At 41.7% G+C, this 20750-nt stretch overlaps 1 protein-coding gene and 1 pseudogene across 1 annotated transcript in view; one reads left to right on the top strand and one right to left on the bottom strand.

Moving 5' to 3' along the window:
• Positions 1–13351, bottom strand: part of LOC110520111 (CMP-N-acetylneuraminate-beta-galactosamide-alpha-2,3-sialyltransferase 2) — a 36816-nt gene extending 23465 nt beyond the window's left edge. The window contains exon 1 of the mRNA XM_021597170.2: positions 12842–13351. The gene's annotated coding sequence lies outside the window, so the exon portion shown is untranslated. The remainder of the gene's footprint in view (positions 1–12841) is intronic.
• The window catches only part of LOC110532124, a 73697-nt pseudogene that overhangs the window by 14609 nt on the left and 38338 nt on the right, over positions 1–20750 (top strand).

Below are 20750 nucleotides of genomic sequence, written 5' to 3'. Positions count from 1 at the left end.
GCAAGTCAGTTAAGAACAAATTCTTATTTACAATGATGGCCTAACGTGGAACATTGGGTTAACTTCCTTGTGCAGGGACAGAACAACAGAGTTTTACTTTGTCAGCTCGGGGATTCGATCCAGCAACCTTTCAGTTACTAGCCCAATGCTCTAACCACTAGGCTACCTGCAACTCCAAAATAATCCATCCACCTGACAGGTGTGGCATATCAAGAAGCTGATTAGCTGATTAAACAGCATGACCATTACACAAGGCCACTCTAAAATGTGCAGTTCTGTCACACAACACAGTTGGCATGCTGACTGCAGAAATGTCCATCAGAGCTGTTGCCAGAGAATTTAATGTTAATTTCTCTACCATAAGCCACCTCCAAGATTGTTTTAGAGAATTTGGCAGAATGTCCAGCTGGCCTCACAACCGCAGACCACGCGTAACCACGCCAGCCAAGGACCTCCACATCTGGCTTATTCACCGGCAGGATTGTCTGAATACAGTCCCCCGGACAACTGATGAAATTGTGGGTTTGCAAAACCAAAGAATTTCTGCAAAAGCTGTCAGAAACCGTCTCAGAGAAGCTCATCTGCTCGCTCGTCATGCTCACCAGAGTCTTGACCTGACTGCAGTCTGGAGTTGTAACAACAGAGGGCAAATTATCACCTTCGATGGCCACTGACCCGAAAAATACACTTCTCCAGCGTAATCGCAGACAGCGCGTATGGCGTTGTGTGGGCGAGCGGTTTGCTGATGTCAACGTTGTGAATAGAGTGCCCCATTGCGGCGGTGGGGTTATGATATGGGCAGGCATAAGATACTAACAACAAACACAATTGCATTTTACTGATTTCAATTTGAATGCACAGAGATACCTTGACGAGATCCTGAGGCCCATTGTTGTGCCATTCATCCACCGCCATCATCTCATGCATCAGCATGATAATGCACTGCCCCATGTCGCAAGGATCTGTACACAATTCCTGGAAGCTAAAAAATGTCCCAGTTCTTGCATGGCCTGTATACTCACCAGACATGTCACCCATTGAGCAAGTTTGGGATGCTCTGGATCGACGTATACGACAGTGTGTTCCAGATCCCGCCAATATCCACAAAAGTTGCACAGCCATTGAAGAGGGGTGGGACAACATTCCACAGGCCACAAAGAGCCTGATCAACTATATGCGAATGAGAAGTGTCGCGCTGCATGAGGCAAATGGTGGTCACACCAGATATTGACTGGTTTTCTGATCCACACCCCTACTTTTTTTTAAAAGGTATCTGTGACCAACAGATGCATATCTGTATTCCCAGTCATGTGATATACATAGATTAGGGTCTAATGAATTTATTTCAATTGAACTGATTTCCTTATATGAACTATAACTCAGTATAATCTTTGAAATTGTTGTGTTTATATTTTTGTTCAGTGTAAATTCATTCACACAGCTTACTGATACTATGTGTTCTTAGTGTGTGTGTTTGTATGCTAATTACAACATAAATGTTTGTTGTAAACATTATTTGAGGGAGTAAAAGACTACATGAAACGGTGTCCAAAGTAAACAGGGTATGGCAAATATAGCCAGTCTTTTAGACAATCTGGACCATTGAGCAGGATGCCTAGGTTCTGACTAGGGTTGAATATTTTCCAGGTATCTAACAAATATTAGAGAATAAATCACTTTTCTCCTGGGTAACCCGGTATTTCCCACCAAAACCGGAAGTGTTATTCAAAAGCATTTAATTAGGCTGGATTTGATTAGAGCTTTGATCGAAAATTCATGCCTGATGCAACCTGAGCCTGATGAGACATACATTTCATGAGCCTTACAATAAAGACGTTTCATGAGCCATACATTAAAGACGTTTCATGAGCCATACAATAGACATTTCATGAGCCATACATTAAAGACATTTCATGAGCCATACATTAAAGACGTTTCATGAGCCATACATTAAAGACGTTTCATGAGCCATACAATAGACATTTCATGAGCCCTACATTAAAGACATTTAATGAACCCAAGCCCAAAAAAGGCCAAATGATTTTTGCCGTTATCCAATTAATAGCTATATGATATAGGCTACTGCACATTACGCATGAGAGAAAAACATAAAAGACCATAGATGCAGCTAGCTATATGCTCTCTTGGGTAAATAAATTAAACTAGCTCCAGTAGGCTCATCTTTTTGAGTGTGAACTGTATTACTGTATTGTATTATATGGACTAGAATTTGGCACATCGTTCAAACATGATAAAGCAGGGAGAGAACATGAGATTCTGGTGCAGCACATGCGGCCTACAAAGTTACAAGTATAGCGCATTTGATTTTAGAAAAATAATAGGGCCTATTTGTATAATTAGTAGGCTGAGGCATATATACCTTTCATTATATTTCCTCTGTTTTATAGCCTACCTCCTCTTTCTCGCTCTATTGTTGCTTCATCAGTTAAATTAAATCAGTTTCGTTGTCCTTCATAATTCTAATGACATCCGTGAATAATATAGGTCTAGAATTAGATTTCACTTCTCTTCATGAAGATTGAATGGTTATGGGTCTGAATAAATAACTGCTATAGCCTACTGCCATCATGCGTTTGCCCTTCTTTCAAACTACCCGTGAGTTCTAGTGGCTGCTATAGTTAATAATATTCAGCAAACAAGAGCTTGCGTTCCTCTTCGAATAGTCTATTGGTATAAGAAACACTAAAATAATTCCAGAATGTCCAGAAGCTATTCTAGTCTAACTTTTCCTGCATGTGACTCCAAGAGCTAAAGGCGTCTGTAAGGTTGGATGGGGAGCGTCGCTGCTCAGCTATTTTCAGATGTCTCCAGAGATGTTCGACCGGGTTCAAGTCTGGGCTCTGGTTGGGCCACTCAACGACATTCAGAGAATTGTCCGGAAGTCACTCCTGCATTGTCTTGGCAAGGACCCTAAGCACGCAGCCAAGACAATGCAGGAGTGGCTTCCGGACAAGTCTCTGAATGTCCCTGAGCAGCCCGATCAAAGCCCGGACTTGAACTCGATTGAACTGAAAATAGCTGTGCAGCGACTGTCCCCATCCAACCTGACAGAGCTTGAGAGGATCTGCAGAGAAGAATGGGAGAAACGTATATCTAAACAAACCCCTGTATTATAAAAGTAAGAGTAACTACAGAAACACAAAATGTAATATTGATATGGACCAATAATGCTGTTTTTTTAGGGAGGTACGACTGTATTTTACAGTAATGCTGATTATAGTTAAAGTGTGCCTGTTTCAAGAGAGGGAACTAAGCAAGAGAATGGAGACATGTTGTACTAAGAATGAAAACACAGGTCGCTCTAAACCTCGGGCCCCTTGTGAAAATTATGAGTCAGAAATTTGGAAACCAAACAGAGAAATGGACTAAATGGACAAATGGAGCATCCCCTTCAGATGGAATGCTCAGTACAGAGATACTTGGAAAAGTTAGAGAAAAGCTGGAAGAGGCAGAGAAGAGACACAAGAAAATAAAAGTTAAAGTTAATCATTTTCAAAAAGGGAAAGAGAAGCGGACGGTACGGAAGGACAGAACAGTGAAAGGATTAATGGTGAAGCAAGTATGGGCTCACGAATGGCACATCTAAGGCACTGTATCTCAGTGCAAGAGGCGACACTACAGTCCCTGGTTAGAATCCAGGCTGGCTCACATTTGGCCGTGATTGGGAGTCCCGTAGGGCGGCGCACAATTGGCCCAGCATTGTTCAGGTTTGGCCGGGGTAGGCCGTCATTGTAAATAAGAATTTGTTCTTAACTGACTTGCCTAGTTAAATAAAGGTTAAATAAAAAAATCAAGGAGACAAAGAAAAGGAAACAGAGGGAAGTGAGAGAAGGACATGAGCAAAGAGAATAGCCCATATCCAGCATTTCCAAAAATCTTACTGCAGCTGATGTTCTACAGCGGTTGAGGACGGGGAGAGGTGGAAACTCTGGACCCCTGGAAAGAAGCGGTTGGAATTTAAATGTGGTAAACAAGGACATTTTGCCAGAGACTGACAAGAAAATTAAGGCAGGGAGGAGTGGAATGGACCCCCCAGAAACATGACGGTGGGTGACCTTTTTGGAGGTTTACAATAGGATGAGGCGGGATGAAGAAGAGGAACCACCCTGCAGATGCTACACCTTACTACACCCTCAACAGATAATCCACTAACTGACATTGAAATACTAGGAGAAAAAAAATCCATTCCTAGTAGACAGTCCTGGGAAAAAAAATCAGCCTTAAAATGTATTCCCTTAAAAAGAACAATGCAAACTGTCGGCTTGTCGGGTATCACCTCTATCGAACCCCTCACATACCTCCTGGGAAAGTGGGAAATGGAGACATCGATTCCTTTATTCACCATCATGCCCAGTAAATCTACTGGGAAGAGACCTCATGTGCAAAATGAATACTCACCTCTCCTGTGACCCAGATGACGTCTCCATTCAGTCACTAACAAATACAGTTTTCCCATGTATGGAACAGTCCTACTATGCCTGGCATTTGGAAGATGCAGACATGGAATGAAAACTCAGAGAGACTGGGAGGTTCCCGGACACCTTCAGTGCACAACAGCAGTTCCCTCCATTGAAGAAGACCAAGCCTATGATACATCCTGGAACAAACTCCTGGAAAAAAAATGAGAATTGATGGAATATACTATGGTGAATCATTAACCGCAGCAGGGGTCCTCCTGACAGATGCACAGAGAGAACTGTATGAAGTGCACGGTGCTGACCCCGCTGCAGTCTATCAAAAACCAAAAACATGAAGTGGGAAGACAAAGGACCTTGGATTAAAGGTGTTATAGAAGCAACTGATTGGGTGGCATGGAAAGGAAATGGTCACCCTCAACAGCTAACTTTTTCTCACCCTATTGGGCAGCAGCAAGAGCAGGAAGCACACAACTACCCCAAAGCCACAGAAGAAGTAATGGTAGTGGCTGAAACAAATGACACGATTCCATATCTACAGGAAGTGCAAGTCAAAATACGGATCAAGGGGAAGACGGACATTGGCAAAATGAAAGGAGCAACGTCATTCATGGTTGTACCAAAAAGCACCCACAGGCCTTACAAGGCCCAGTACCCCCTGAACAAAGATGCAGAAAAGGGCATTATCCCAGTACACACAGCATTATCCCAGTACAACACCGCATTATCCCAGTGCACACCGCATTATCCCAGTACACACCGCATTATCCCAGTACACACAGCATTGGTGGAGGCTGGCGCTATTATACCATGCCCAAATTCACCTTGTAACACCCCAATCCTCCCAGTAAGAAACCACTAGGGAATTTAGATTCAGTGACCATTTTCTCCACCTGGAAGCTGTGTTTCTCAGTTTTTCATTTGGCTAATGCATTGTTCAGCATTCCACTAGCTGAGGAATCGGAAGATTGGTTCTCTTTCACATTCGTCAAAAAAATAAAGAAAAATTAAGTGGAGGACATGAAGTCGTTGTTGATCTTCTTAGCAGAAAATGGCCATAAAGTTTCACCATAGAAAATGCAGTTGTGTAGAAGTTCAGTTAAACATTTGGGTCATGATATTACTTGAGGGTCGCGCCCTCTCAAAAGACAGATTAGAATCAATAAAGGCATTGCCGAAACCCATCACAAAACAATACATGATGTATTAGGAGTAGCTCGGTACTGTATGACTAACAATTTAGGACGTGGTATTTTTATAACACCAGTGTCCCGCCAAAGGCCAGAGGGACCTTTTGAGCATTTGATGATGGACTTCATTAAATTAACTCCATATGAAGGAAACACATATTGTCTATCAATTGTTGATATGTTTTCCAAGTGGGTCAAGGTGTTCCTGTATCGAAGAGCCACAGAGTCTACTGTGGCCAAATCACACCTGCAAGATATCATTCCAAGTCTGACCTGGGTAAGAGCACTCCCGTTGGCACTGATGAGCATTAGAGGTAGGTCCCACACTGTGACTGGTCTCTCCCCACTCAAGGTACTAACTGGATGCCCCACAAACAATAGTATGCAAGGGGACATAGACATGGGTGGATTTACCACAGATGGGGACATAGACATGGGTGGATTTACCACAGATGGGGACATAAATTCCCCCCTTCAGTCTATGAGAGCAAACCGGCAGGGAGATGAAGTACAGGAGAACAACCACTAAAATGTTACATCCGATAATGTTGTCAAAGGCCATCAAATCAGATATAGAACATGTAAAGATGGTGTGTAGGGAAAGGGAATGATATTAGTGGGTAATATAGATCAGAGGGTCAAGATACTGAAAATGGAGGCGCTAAATGGAGGTAAGGTGAGATGCCATATCCCTGGCAGTAGGGCGAAAGTGAGAGGGGTGATTGGTGATTGCGGCAGTTCTGATGGAGGTGTCAATGGAGGAGTGTGAGGGAGGTGACTGGGGGGAAAGTGGATGATGCAAGGCAAATGAGCAGTAAGAAAAGAGAGGGTGGAGTAGAAAGCACTATGGCGCTGTTAGAGTTTGAAGGGAGTTTGAAGGGAATCTTCTGAGACAAGTACATCTAGGATTCTTCAGCTTTTATGTTCGGGAGTTTGTGCCAGTGCAGAGATGTTGTGCGGAGTGTGGGGGGCCACATGATTATGGCAGGTGTGGGGTGGAGGCCAAGGCAAGATACTGTAACTGCGGGGGGAACATAGTGAGGTACAGAGATATAAGATCACAAACAAGGAAACGTATGCGGAAGCAGCACGGCGAGTTCAACGGACGTAACCTGTGAGGAAATTGATGCACCAGCCTCCAATGGAAGGGGGAGATTAGGGAGTCGTACAAACTGGGGTCTTCAAGACATGTGACAATGCTCATGTGTCTATGTACACTTGCATACTATTGTTTGTACAGACGAACGTGGTACCTTCAGGCGTTTGGAAATTGCTCCCAAGGATGAACCAAACTTGTTGAGGTCTACAATTTGTTCTGAGGTCTTGGCTGATTTCTTTGGATTTTCCCATGATGTCAAGCAAAGAGGCGCTGAGTTAGGCCTTGAAGGTAGGCATTGAAATATATCCACAGGTACACCTCTATTTGACTCAAATGATGTCAATTAGCCTGTCAGAAGATTCTAAAGCCATGACATAATTTTCTGGAATTTTCCAAGCTGTTTAAAAGCACAATTGTGATACAGTGAATTATAAGTGAAATAATCTGTCTGTAAACAATTGTTGGGAAAATTACTTGTGTCATGCACAAAGTAGATGTCCTAACCGACTTGACAAAACTATAGTTTATTAACAAGAAATTTGTGGAGTGGTTGAAAAAACGAGTTTTAATGACTCCAACCTAAGTGTATGTAAACTTCTGACTTCAACTGTAGTTATAGAAGACCTTGTGAGAATAAAACCTGTCTCCCAACCACCCCAATAGAAAGCTGACTGACTGCAGCCTGGTGTATACAGGGTAATGGGTCTGTCTACCTAGGTGAAAATGTGTGCAATTGTACAATGGACTCTGAAGGAGAATCAAATTGCTCACTGACAGTTCATGATTTGCAGATGGGCAGACCCTCAAAGATTACATTGCAGAAACTTCTAGAAGCCACTCTGACAATGAAGATAATGAGTGCGAGGTGACAGCTTAGCTGTTAACTATGTTTGGATCATGGTCTGTGAACATTGCAAAATGGGCTTTATTGGGAATATTTGTCCTTGTGTGTGTGATAACACTGTTCTAAGGCTCTGTGCTCTTCACGGGTCTCAGCAACTATCATGTTCACCTCTGCCACTGCAGGGGAAACTGTTCGTTTGATTGGGCTAAAATAAATGCCATTTGCTGATGAGAATGATGAAGATAATGAGGACCATAAGTAACTCACTGAAGGTCATAAAAAGTATAACCATGTTCTCTCCCCTGCATATGATGACAGTATTGCCATATATTAAATTGTGTAATGAAGCACGTGTGTAACTGTAGTGAAGGTCTTAAGTTAAACCATTCTACTGCAATTGTTTTACAAGTCTAAGAGCTATGGAATAAGGATCAGTTACTAGTTTGATTGTACTTAAGGGTTTGAAAGGATAAAGTGTCTGGTTTTGTGTTGATTCCGCTGACTTTTATTAGAAGTATTTTAATATAACCTCCTTTGATAGTTTAAGCCATAATCTAATGCTTACCATAAAAATGTACAATAGTTATCACAGAGTGATAAAAGGAGGGAGTGTGATGGACATTTATTTGTGTGCATATAATTCTGTTTAGCACAATGCTGTTTTATAATAACCTGTCTTGGTTGGATTCATGCGAGTGACGGATTGACTGCACAAAGGAGTAAACCACGTTATCACTCATAAGCAATTTGGCAGTACGCCCAGAACATTGCTCTGGGAATTAGAACTAGTGACACAATATCTCAGTTCCAAAGTAAGAAGCCTTGTGTGGTATTAATCAGTCACACACAGGAACAAACCATGCTTATATGACTTGTTTGTGTAGAAGTACTTTGACTTTGAGTCTTTAGTGGTGATATTCCATGACACTACCAACATGGGAATTCCAGCATTTTTACCCTTTCCAATTATTTAAAAAAACATTTTCCAAACTGCACCAATTTCGGTGCAGATTCCCTCTATGCCTCCCTTTTCGCAGTCTTAAATCATTCTTCTCGCCATCGCTCTCTTTCTTTGATACTCCATGAGATTCCTTTCTGATAAGCCATTCTTAAGTACCCGTAGAGCTACTGCGTATCCCTTTCCTGCACCACCTTTGAGAACTCATCTGTCCACCATGGCACCACCCGCCATCTTCCTCCCCCCGAACACACTGGAACGGTCAATACTGCATCCGATATAATTATAGACTTTACTGCCTCAGCGCAGTCATCCACAGATCTCTTCATTGATAAATTTTGTCCCACCCGCTCACACAGGTACTTGAACATCTTCAAGTTAGCCTTCTCAAAGCAACAGCTAATGTTATTGCCTCTACTCTGCATACAAACATCCACATTGACCGTACATCGAACTTGAAAATGATCACTCCCTACCGTGGTTTCTCTTCCCATTCACACCTCCCTGCCACCACTGCAGATACCAATGTCAAGTCCAAGCATGACTCTGTCCCCCTCCCATCATTAACACATACTAATCCCCTGTTATCCATAAATCCTTCAACTATACTTCCATTGTTCTTTATATTTACTTCCCCAGATTTCATTATGGGCATTAAAATCACCACACCATATTACCTTCCTACCCCTACACATCCTATCAATCCCATCTAACTGTGCTAACATGAGACGATTGGAGGGGTTATAGGAAATAACTATAACAATGTTACCTCTATTCCTACATATTTCTATCTCCAATACACTGTATTCCACCCCCTCTTAAACAAATGTAGAACAAGCCCCACCTGACCCCTCCAATTCTATCACACCGTACCAAACTGAATCCCAGATTCACAAACTTCAGTTGAGGTTTGAGCCATGTCTCTTGTACACACACTACATCTGGTGCTACATCCATATCATATACAAACTTCTTAAACTCCTGCCCGTTAGCTATTAAGCTTCTAGTGTTCAATTGAAGGACCTAAATAGGTTGTTCCAAACCATCACCTCTTGGCCTCTTAACAAAGCCTACCATCAGTAACACACTACACCGCCAGGGACTCAAATCCTGCAGTGCCAGATGTGTTCCCCTGCTTAAGCCAGTACATGTCCAGGTCCGTCTGAAGTTTGCTAGAGAGCATTTGGATGATCCAGAAGAAGATTGGGAGAATGTCATATGGTCAGATGAAACCAAAATATAACTTTTTGGTAAAAACTCAACTCGTCGTGTTTGAAGGACAAAGAATGCTGAGTTGCATCCAAAGAACACCATACCTACTGTGAAGCATGGGGGTGGAAACATCATGCTTTGGGGTTGTTTTTCTGCAAAGGGACCAGGACGACTGATCCGTGTAAAGGAAAGAATGAATGGGGCCATGTATCGTGAGATTTTGAGTGAAAACCTCCTTCCATCAACAAGTGCATTGAAGATGAAATGTGGCTGGGTCTTTCAGCATGACAATGATCCCAAACACACCGCCCGGGCAACGAAGAAGTGGCTTCGTAAGAAGCATTTCAAGGTCCTGGAGTGGCCTAGCCAGTCTCCAGATCTCAACCCCATAGAAAATCTTTGGAGGGAGTTGAAAGTCCGTGTTGCCCAGAAACAGCCCCAAAACATCACTGCTCTAGAGGAGATCTGCATGGAGGAATGGGCCAAAATACCAGCAACAGTGTGTGAAAACCTTGTGAAGACTTACAGAAAACGTTTGACCTCTGTCATTGCCAACAAAGGGTATATAACAAAGTATTGAGATGAACTTTTGTTATTGACAAAATACTTATTTTCCACCATAATTTGAAAATAAATAAATTAAAAATCCTACAATGTGATTTTCTGGAAAAAAAATTCTCATTTTGTCTGTCATAGTTGAAGTGTACCTATGATGAAAATTACAGGCCTCTCTCATCTTTTTAAGTGGGAGAACTTGCACAATTGGTGGCTGACTAAATACTTTTTTGCCCCACTGTATATCATTGAGTTAATAAAGCTGCATACAAACATGGTATCTTTTTTGTTTTCTTGAGTAAGGCAGCTCTAAAATGCAAGCCAGCAGAAAATACGGAGTGTTGCACCGTGATTGGCTCAGTGTTCTGTCACTCATGGTGACACCACGTCACCGCCAAGTCTAAGGGTAGAGCTAGAAAATTAATGCCCCTTGGGTACTACCATAGTTACATTAGAAGTGCCCATCCAAGAAGACTCAAGGTCATTGGCCACAGATAAAATGACATGAATCACATTATATCTACAGTAGCTTTGATTGGACTCATCATGTCAACATCATACCTTCAAAATCTTAGCTAGCAGTCATCAATAATCAAGTCGACAATCTACTGGCAAATCCTTTTTAATCCTTGTCATACGAAGATAAATAATTAAGAGAAATTATAGATAAAACATTTCGGTGCTCATCGGCGATTGGACATAAACATTACACAACAAGTTGGAAATTGAAATTCAACAATGAGTGGTTTGGAAGGAATCAGTGGCTAACTGCAAGCATTGCAAAGCAACCATCAGCTTGCTATTCAGTGGAGTGGCTGTGTGGTCCCAAGTCTAAGATTAAGGGTATATTTTCCTAGTTTAAAATTATAAACATTCAACATTGGCCATGCTGTCAAAGCATGATTTGTGCCACGCTCAAAACAACTGTTATCTCGCAACTGCAAAATCTGAATTTAGTGAGTTCAAGACAACTGGGAACTCAGGAACTCAGGAAAAACGAGCTATGACTGGGAAAATACATTTTGAACTTTCAATACAACTCGGAATTGTAAATTCGGGATTCGGGTCTCTTTCTAAAGCTACGACCTGAAGATCACTGACGCCATCATGATTCAACCTTTTTCTTCCCCAAGTTCCCAGTTGTCTTGAAAGCACCATAAATACAGAGAATGCCAGACTTTGATGACAAAATTTGCCCATGAAGGACCACCAAGGTGAGTCCAAAAATGTATTGTATGTTGCCGCATAAATTATGTAATCTGCCCGGGTAGATTAGTATACTTGTAGCTAAGAAAGTACTACTAAGTGTATGTTGTGTAGTAAGCCCATGTGCCTCACCCTAATAATTTGGTCTATTTTCACCTCTTAATTTCACCTACTGTTATGACTTGGTGGTGCTCATGTAGCCTATAACCGGTTTTTGATTACAGAGCTTTCATTGTCTGCTTATATGCCCCCTTTATTTTTCCTACGGTTCTGACTTGTTGTACAGGGGCACTGTAAGAACGGTCCATGTTCTGAATTCTGTCACTATACATTTCAAATGTGCTGAACAAATGGTTATATTGATTACGTCCGTCCTAGCTCGCTCATTACTGTCTTAATCTAAACTACCGATTGCCCCTTATCCGCTTGTCGTCCCCTTATGCTATAGTTTGTACATCTCAATTGTCAGTAGAAAACACACTTTTTTAAGCAAGTCAGCCATATCGGCTATGTTTTTTTTTTAAACAGTAAATGAGGCAGAATGAACTGCTTCGCTGCCAGACAAGACTCCACTGATAGCCAGGTGTAGCAGTGGTAAGGTGTTGGGACTGCTGTTGGGACAGCTTTATGTAGGCCCTAACAGTTTGTGGGCACCGTTTGTCACCGTTATAGTGGAATGAATGTATTGTTTAGTGTTGTCTAGTGGCTTTGCTGGCATGCATCCCACTTTATTTTGTTGCCCCACCAAGATTTACATGCTAAAATCGCCTACGGTCCAGACTGAGGATAAATCCTCACATAATGTATCCCTGACCACCTCAGATCTGAACACAATCAGACGACAAAGCGACTTTGGTGCGTCTAAATCAGTATTTTCAATGCAAGCTTCGTATTCTAACAGCAGACGTTGCATGTAAGTGTCAAGTGTAGACAACAGTACTGCGCACCGATTTTACATTTAGAATCCGGTGAAAAATGTCGGTAGTTAGATGTCTACAGCGGGTGGTCCCTAAAACACAGCGCTCTGAACAATCGATCGGTAGACGAACGCTAGATCGTGTGCGAACCTTAAGAAACATGGTCCTCAAAACGTTATGTGCTAGCTGGGCTGAGAACAATATAACAAAGAGGCGATATCTCCCTCCTGTATCGGGGACCAGTGACGGTAAGGGGACCAACAAACAGGAGCAGGGGGACACAACAGATGCATTCAATAGAAATAGACTAGCCTATATACACAACATCTCGTCATTCATTCACAAATATAGGCTATTCATCCCCAACAGAGCCTAGTGTATAGTCTAATGAAAATGTAATTTAAACAATATTCTTGAGTCTTACCTTGTAAATCTTCTGATTTCGCCAGTGTATAAAACTCGAAAGCAATCCCTTTACGTGTGCTGCGTCCCCCCCCCCCCCCCCCCCCCCAAAAAAAAAAAGTATATTATGATTTAAATTATTTTATGCATCCACCTATACATCTAGCCTATGTTTTTGCCTCTGTGCACTCAGGTTGTCGGAATATAACTGCATTTCTACTTTACGCAACAATGCATCAGAGTGAGAGATGATATGTCTGTTTCAGCCTGTGCTGTGACGAATCCAGATGTGAGGCTATATTGTGATATGTAGCCTAGGCTAAATAAAACTGATTTGGAGGCGGTTTCACGGACTTAAATTCGACAGGTCGGGCAGTGTTAAAAGCGAAGAAGGACCGTGTAGCTCAGCTCAAACCGGTCATGGCTAGAAACCCCGATGGCTGTGGTATATACATAGTGGTAGCCCCGGAAAAATGAGCCCACCCTGCATTCCTCAAACGCGCTAAAAGGGCTTTGGGATTTGTAGTCCTACTGGTCATACACGCAGCGTTGCCAACTAATTTTCAGGGGAAGATGCTAGAGGCAGCTCGATTTGTTGCTAAAAGTTGCTAAATGACGTTGTGATGTCATTGCGTAATAACGTAAAACTGCGTCATTACGTAGAATACATAATAACGCTACTCAAATTGACTGGCCATCTCTGCAAAAAATATGATTTGACATTTGTTAGTTTAGATTTGTTTGTTTATTATCATATATTTGTATTTGTAAAAGTAATATAAACACAACACATTTTTATATGATCACATTTTTATTTTTAAACACAACACATTGAATTATTGAACAATTACACATTATTGCACAATAACATTTTATTTATTTTCTTTTTAACAAGTAAACCTACACATTCTGAACATGATAGTTTTAAGCAGTGTATTGGTAGTTAGTTAACATGCTACCTAAATGATCAACAATTACAAGTACAGGCTAATAACAAGGTATATATGCTATCTTATTGAACAAGCAACTTAACTCATATAATGATGTATGCGCTAAGCATCTCTCTCCAGCTCTCTCCAGGTTGTTGTGCTGCTTGGCTGGCTAGCTGCTCAATGGTTTCCTCCAGATATTACCACTGTTTTCGCACACACTGCAGTACACACTGCCATCATCAGCTGTGTATCTCCGCCAGTTCCAGAAAGTCCACTCCTTGCATACGTACTGTAGATATGATGAATCATAGATTGGCAAGGAATTCCTCTTCATCTTCACTGTCCAACTGCATTGTCACGGAGCTGGAACCAGCAGTAGAGAACGGAGTGGCCTTAACTTCTTTGGGATAGAGGGTGGTATTTTGACGTCCGGATGAAAAGCGTGCCCAAAGTAAACTCCCTGCTACTCAGGCCCAGAAACTAGGATATGCATATAATTGGTAGATTTGGACAGAATTTGTAATGTAACTGGGGCCGTTGAGTGCCAACAGAAGAAGATCTTCAAAGGTAAGGCATATATTATATCACTATTTCTGACTTCCGTGTCGCAACTCCCTGGTTGAAAAATATTTTTTTTGCATTTGTGTGCTGGGCGCTGTCCTCAGATAATCGTATGGTTTGCTTTCACCGTAAAGCCTTTTTAAAATCTGGCACGGCAGCTGGATTAACAACAAGTTAAGCTTCATCTTGAAGTATTGCACTTGTGGTTTCATGAAAGTTAAATATTTATAGTAATTTAATTCGAATTTCGCGCTCGCAATTTCACCGGATGTTGGCCAGATGGGACGCTAGCGTCCCAATGATCCGCAAAAGTTTTAAAGCTGTATGCTTCTATGGTGCCAAACTGATGCAGAACTTTACTGGGTAGTTTATGCTGTTAACAGGTATCACCAGCCACTTCAGTCCATACCGCACCAGGAGTATGGAGTTGAGAGAGTGCAGTGACATTCTATTTCTTAACTTTGACTTGACCACATTCATTTGGCTGAACAGCCGTTCAACCTCCGCATTTGAGTGTGGCAAGGAGAGGACAGCGAGTGCAGCTTTGCACAGTTCTTCAAATGGATTTCACCCGGAAGAGTCCGTGTAGTTATTGACTGTATTTTCAGTTGAGTCCCACCTAAACAGATGGATGTTTCTCCATTGGGAAACAATTGTATCAATTGTTTGGGGCTGGTATCCCAGTAGCTCAGCTACTTTAATCATTTCAGTGGTGCCCTTATTGTGCTTTAGCGTTTCCTTAACACTGAACAAGGCCATGTTTCGCAAGACTTCTAGGTTGTCTGGGAGCCTTGCTTGCAGCTCCTTGCTTAAAACAACAATGTAGTTGATGCACTGTCTCCGAATGACCTTTTTGTCCTCTGGCGCAAGACTGAGTTGGTACACCGTGCTCTCGAAAAGGTACCGAAGGTATGGTGATGGACTGAGATGTCCATCAATGGCATCCTTCAGGACACCCATTTTTGCCATTGGGTTGACTACTCTGCTGCAAATTGATGTTAAGAGGTGTACCAGATTGTCCAAAAGCTTGACAGGATCTGTTTGCTCTGCCTCAGATGACTTCACTGCAACTTGTACGTCAGACAGGATTGATTTCAAGAATGTCAGGTAGACATAGTTGGTCTTGTCCATGTACATGGCGTGGAGCACATCCGCCATGTAGCAACGCTCAAAGGCCTTGGTCAACTCAAAGTGGAGTTTCAGTTCTTCCCACTGGCTCAATATACAAGTTACCGCAGGCTCAATCGATAGCCAACGTGTGGCACACACTTTGGTGATCTTCAGGGGTTTCTGGCCACAATTAATGGTGGCATACACTGCTTTGTACGCCTCGCACCGTTTTGGGGAAATGGAAAACCAGTTGTAGGTTTCCCTGATTAATTAAGTACTTAACACTCCCAGGGATGGTTTCTTTGGATGCTGCGACAGACAGTCAATTGTAAAGACTGGCACACACAGTGGATGAGTACCAAATTGGGCAATGCACATTCTTCCTTTAAAATCATGTGCACCCCGTTGTGCACCCCAATCATCAAGGACGCATTATCAGTGCCTGAAGATTCTCTTTTTTAAGGTTACACTTCTCAAGAAACTCAACTACCGCCATTGCTATTGATCTGGCATCGCCCCCCTCCAATTCACATCAGTGGACTCATCCAAAAGGAGACTGAACTTCTCATCCCCCACATCTGATGTTACCCTTTTGAGAAAATAAGGAGGCAGTACTCCCCTAATCATTTCTGTGCACTTGGTGCGGTGCATTTGGAAGTTTGTTGCTGCCACAGAATCTGAAAAGGCAGCTTTGCAAGCCATACCTAAATGGTTGCATGCTAGCAGCGAACAATGCTCTGCAGTGGCCATTGCCATAGTAGCTTCGGCGCTTTTCCAGTCATCCACTTTCTTAATCAACTGTGGTAATGTAGACTGAGTTGTGGGGTTGTACGGTTTTGATTTATTTATATGCTTTGCTGTAGCACAATGTTTTTTGATGTCATACATTTTTGCAAGCATGTCTGATCTGCAGTTCGCACAGTATGCCCGACAATCATCCCCAATTACTGGCTTCAGCCACCCTTTAAATTCAGGTACAGACTCCCACTCTTTTCTGTACTTCTGGCTGTACAATTTTGATTGAGAGATGTTGATTGATGTTTTAAGTTCTGTTGAAGCAGTCAGCCAACAATGATTTTTTATTTGCTGAAATTACTGCTGGCCTGCTGCTGCCTGTGCAAGAGCTGAGCTTTTGCTGCTGACGTCACTCACAATGCACTTTTGCTGCCAGAACGTGTGTTGTGACTGAGTATGTGACAGAGAAAATCGTTTTTGTGTCATTTAGAGGGAACATGAGTGCATTTTAGCGTTTGAGTCACTTTTCATAAGTTGCTAAAAGTTCCAATATATATTTTTAAAAGTAGCTAAATTTGTTGCTAGATGCAGTTTGAAAAAAAAGTTGCCAGGGTACTCTGAAAAGTTGCTAAATCTAGCAACAAAATTGCATACACGTTCTTTTCAACGCCACAGCTGTGCGAATTCGGCAAATCCATGGTAAGTGGTGTGCTTCAAGGGAACTGTAGTTTCATCATGTTCATCAAGACGCAGGCACTGTCCTGAAAATACAGGCATGAGCAAATACCAGATTAATGATGATGATGATTAAATACATTACTAGTAAAACGTTTGGAGACACCTACTCATTCATGGGGTTTTCTTTATTTTTACTATTTTCTACATTGTAGAATAAATAGTGAAGACATCAAAACTATGAAATAACACATATTGAATCATGTAGTAACCAAAATAGTGTTTAACAAATCAATATTTTATTTTATTTGAGGTTCTTCAAAGTTGCCACCCTTTCTTTGCCTTGATGACAGTTTTGCAAACTATTGGCATCAACCAGCTTCATGAAGTAGTCACCTGGAATGCATTTCAATTAACATGTGTGCCTTGTTAAAAGTAAATTTGTGGTTTACAGAAGATAGCCCTATTTGGTAAAAGACCAAGTCCATATAATGGCAAGAACAGCTCAAATAAGCAAAGATAAATGATAGTCCATCATTACTTTATGACATGAAGGTCGGTCAATATGGAACATTTCAAGAACTTTGAAAATGTCTTCAAGTGCTATTATGAAACTGGCTCTCATGAGGACCGCCACAGGAAAGGAAGACCCCGAGTTACCGCTGCTTCAGAGTGTAAGTTCATTAGTTACCAGCCTTAGAAATTCCAGCCCAAACAAATGCTTCACAGAGTTCAAGTAACACACATCTCAACATCAACTGTTCAGAGGAGACCGTGTGAATCAGTCCTTAGTGGTTGAATTGCTGCAAAGAAACCACTAAAAGATACCAATAATTAAAGACTTGCTTGGGCCAAGAAACACGAGCAATGGACTATAGGACCGAGTTTGGGGAACCCTGCTATAGGCGGCTCTTCATTATGTACATTTAACTTTTACCAAAGAATGTATATGCTGCTACACATATTCTATCTATATTCTAATCTTTACATTTACATTTCGTTTTTGTGAGCTAGTGATTTATTCTAACACGTTGTGGAGTTTCGAGGGGGACATATTTTCCCGAGTCTGCACTAATTACCTGCATCATAGTTCCTGTATTTGTCTGCATATTTCATCCCACTGAGCCACCTCAGCTTCTAAGCAAAGCATATGCATTGTCGCCACCTAGTGGAATTGTGTGTCAACTGTTAAATGTGTTGCTGTTGGCCGCTTTTTCATTATTTTTTTTGTTAATTTAAACAATTGATAGCATAAATTCAATAGACATGAACTCCATGTTACGTCCTTATAATTGTGTCGCTATGTTTCAGGCACGTTGTGGACCGAATTTGTTTAATGACGTCGCAGATCATGAAGGACCCACGATCGACAGCAAGCGTTTTACCCGTAAAAGTATCATTACATTCACAATGTGAATTAAATTTGTCATCAAGTTGATATTAGCTTCATCCCAGATGCTACACCGTAAATCATTTGCATACAGTATCCCCACAATACAATATTGAAAATAAAATATCAATAGAAAAATGTTTACGTGTTTCTCAATTTTAAAGATGACCAGTTTTGGATAGACGACTGGCTGAATGAAAGCCTTGCACCGCAGCTGTTTTTTTAGGCTAGTATGCAAGCTAAGTATTGCAAAGTTGCTTTGTCTATTTCGTAAAGTGTTTTTGTAATGGTAGGCTCCTGTTATTCTTGTGTTTTCCTTGGTAAAGTCGGACCTGCCTAGTTGTAGCAGCGACCAGTGGGTTTGTGTACAATCCACTTAACAAAGTTGGCTTGCTAACCTTAGCTAGCTACAGTAGTCTAACTTAGCTAAAGCTAAATAGTTATGGTTTTGTTTGTAGTCAATGTTGACTAGCTAACTATCGTCAACAGATGACGAAATGCTTTTCTTGCAAATGTGTGTGCAGTATCAACGACGATCATTACTTTGTTGCATTATGAGAGCTGAGGTCTCTAGCCAATTGATACCCTTTCATATAAAAGCTACGTTGCTAGTTATGTTTTAACACTTCCAACAATGCTAAACTTTTTTTGTGTGCAACAATTTACTAATCCTTTCTCCCACAGCTGTGGCCTATTTCACCTGCACCTGAAGGTTGAGAAACAGCCACTGTTTCTGTATAACCTGACCCTGCTTCTGGCGTCACCCACGCAACTTCTCAGGTACATACACATCATATACAAAAGTATGTGGACACCCTTTCGGCTACTTCAGCCGCACCCATTGCTGACAGGTGTATAAAATCGAGCACACAGCCATGCAATTTCCATAGACAAATATTGTCAGTATAATGGTTTTACTTAAGAGCTCAGTGACTTTCAAACCATGGCACCTTTCCAACAAGTCAGTTCTGTTATTGTGAAGTGGAAATGTCTATGAGCAGTGATGGGCTACACAAACTCACAGAATGGGACCGCAGAGTGCTGTAGCACTTAAAAAATCGTCTGTCCTTGGTTGCAACACTCACTACCGAGTTCCAAAACTGCCTCTGGAAGCAACGTCAGCACAATAACTGTTCTTCGAGAGCTTCATGAAATGAATTTCCATTCCCGAGCAGCTGCAACACAAGCCCAAGATCACCATGCCCAGTTTGGGGAAGGCCCTTTCTTATTTCAGCATAACAATGCCACTGTGCACAAAGCAAGGTCCATACAGAAATGGTTTATCGAGATCAGTGTGGAAGAACTTGACTGGCCTGGACATATTCTTGACCTCAACCCCATTAAACTCCTTTGGGATGAATTGGATCACCGACTGCAAGCCAGGCCTAATCGCCCAACATCAGTACCCGACCTCACTAATGCTCTTGTGGCTGACTGGAAGCAAGTCCCTGCAGCAATGTTCCAACATCTAGTGGAAAGCCTTCCCAGAAGAGTGGAGGCTGTTATCGCAGCAAAGGGGGGACCAACTTCATATTAATGGGCAGGTGTCCACATACTTTTGGGCAGTTGGTGTAACATCCCCTCTTGTGCTCGCTCATCCCTGAGTGTTTATATGGGGTGAAAGTAAGCCGAAACAGTAACGGCAGAATAAATAGTGTAGCTACACCATACCGGTTGACCATGAGCCTATCACAATTAAAACATATATGCCAAGAACTGGAAGCTTTCACACTATCATTACTGCATGTCAGTCACATGGAAAATGAGTGAATGGACTTGAACGTGCAGTTTATGCAGCAATTCAGGTTGCAAGTGTATGCTTGATGAAAGGCCATCACTGAATGTCATTCATGAACCTTCTTGGTGTTTTGTAAGAGATGTTTTTGTTTGCATTTCTAAAATGGTAGGTGAACAGTGCACTGTATGGATGCTGGAATTTTTTTAGTGTACACAAGTGGGTAGGTAGCCAGGCTTACAGGTGCCTTTTGAAATTATTGTTTGACAATCAGATGAAAACATCACAACTGGTTTTTGGTAATGCCACATTTAAAGGTAATACATGTTTGAATTAAATGACTAATCTTTACTATTAGGCCCACAGAGATCCTATTAAATTCATATGGATTCTATATGTAATGCTATGTTTAGAATGAAACACAGAAAAGTACAAGCGTGTGCACACTGAAGAGTACCAGGAAGAAATCTACTTTCACCCTGAGTATATACTGTATAAAATTGATGTCACCTATGATGATTTTTGGGAATATTTATTGACTTGCCTTGCGGGAACCAAGATTCAGGAGATAGTTGTTTCTGGGGGGGAAGATCATTGAGCTCCTGCGTCCAGATGCCAACACAGGGAAGGTTCATACCCTCCTCACCATGGAGGTGTTTGGCAATATCCGCTCCTTTATGGCCTTCAGGCTGACTGGAGGAACTAAAGGTGTGTGTTATGTATGTATGTGTGTCTGCCTGTACACCTGAGATTGCATTTTGGTATATAGATATGACTCAATCTTGGCGTCAAA

The sequence above is a fragment of the Oncorhynchus mykiss genome, chromosome 1, assembly GCF_013265735.2.
Source record: "Oncorhynchus mykiss isolate Arlee chromosome 1, USDA_OmykA_1.1, whole genome shotgun sequence".
NCBI classification, from domain to species: Eukaryota; Metazoa; Chordata; class Actinopteri; order Salmoniformes; family Salmonidae; genus Oncorhynchus; species Oncorhynchus mykiss.
Note: the sequence above shows the minus strand (reverse complement) of the source record. Positions and strands in the feature narration are given on the sequence as shown.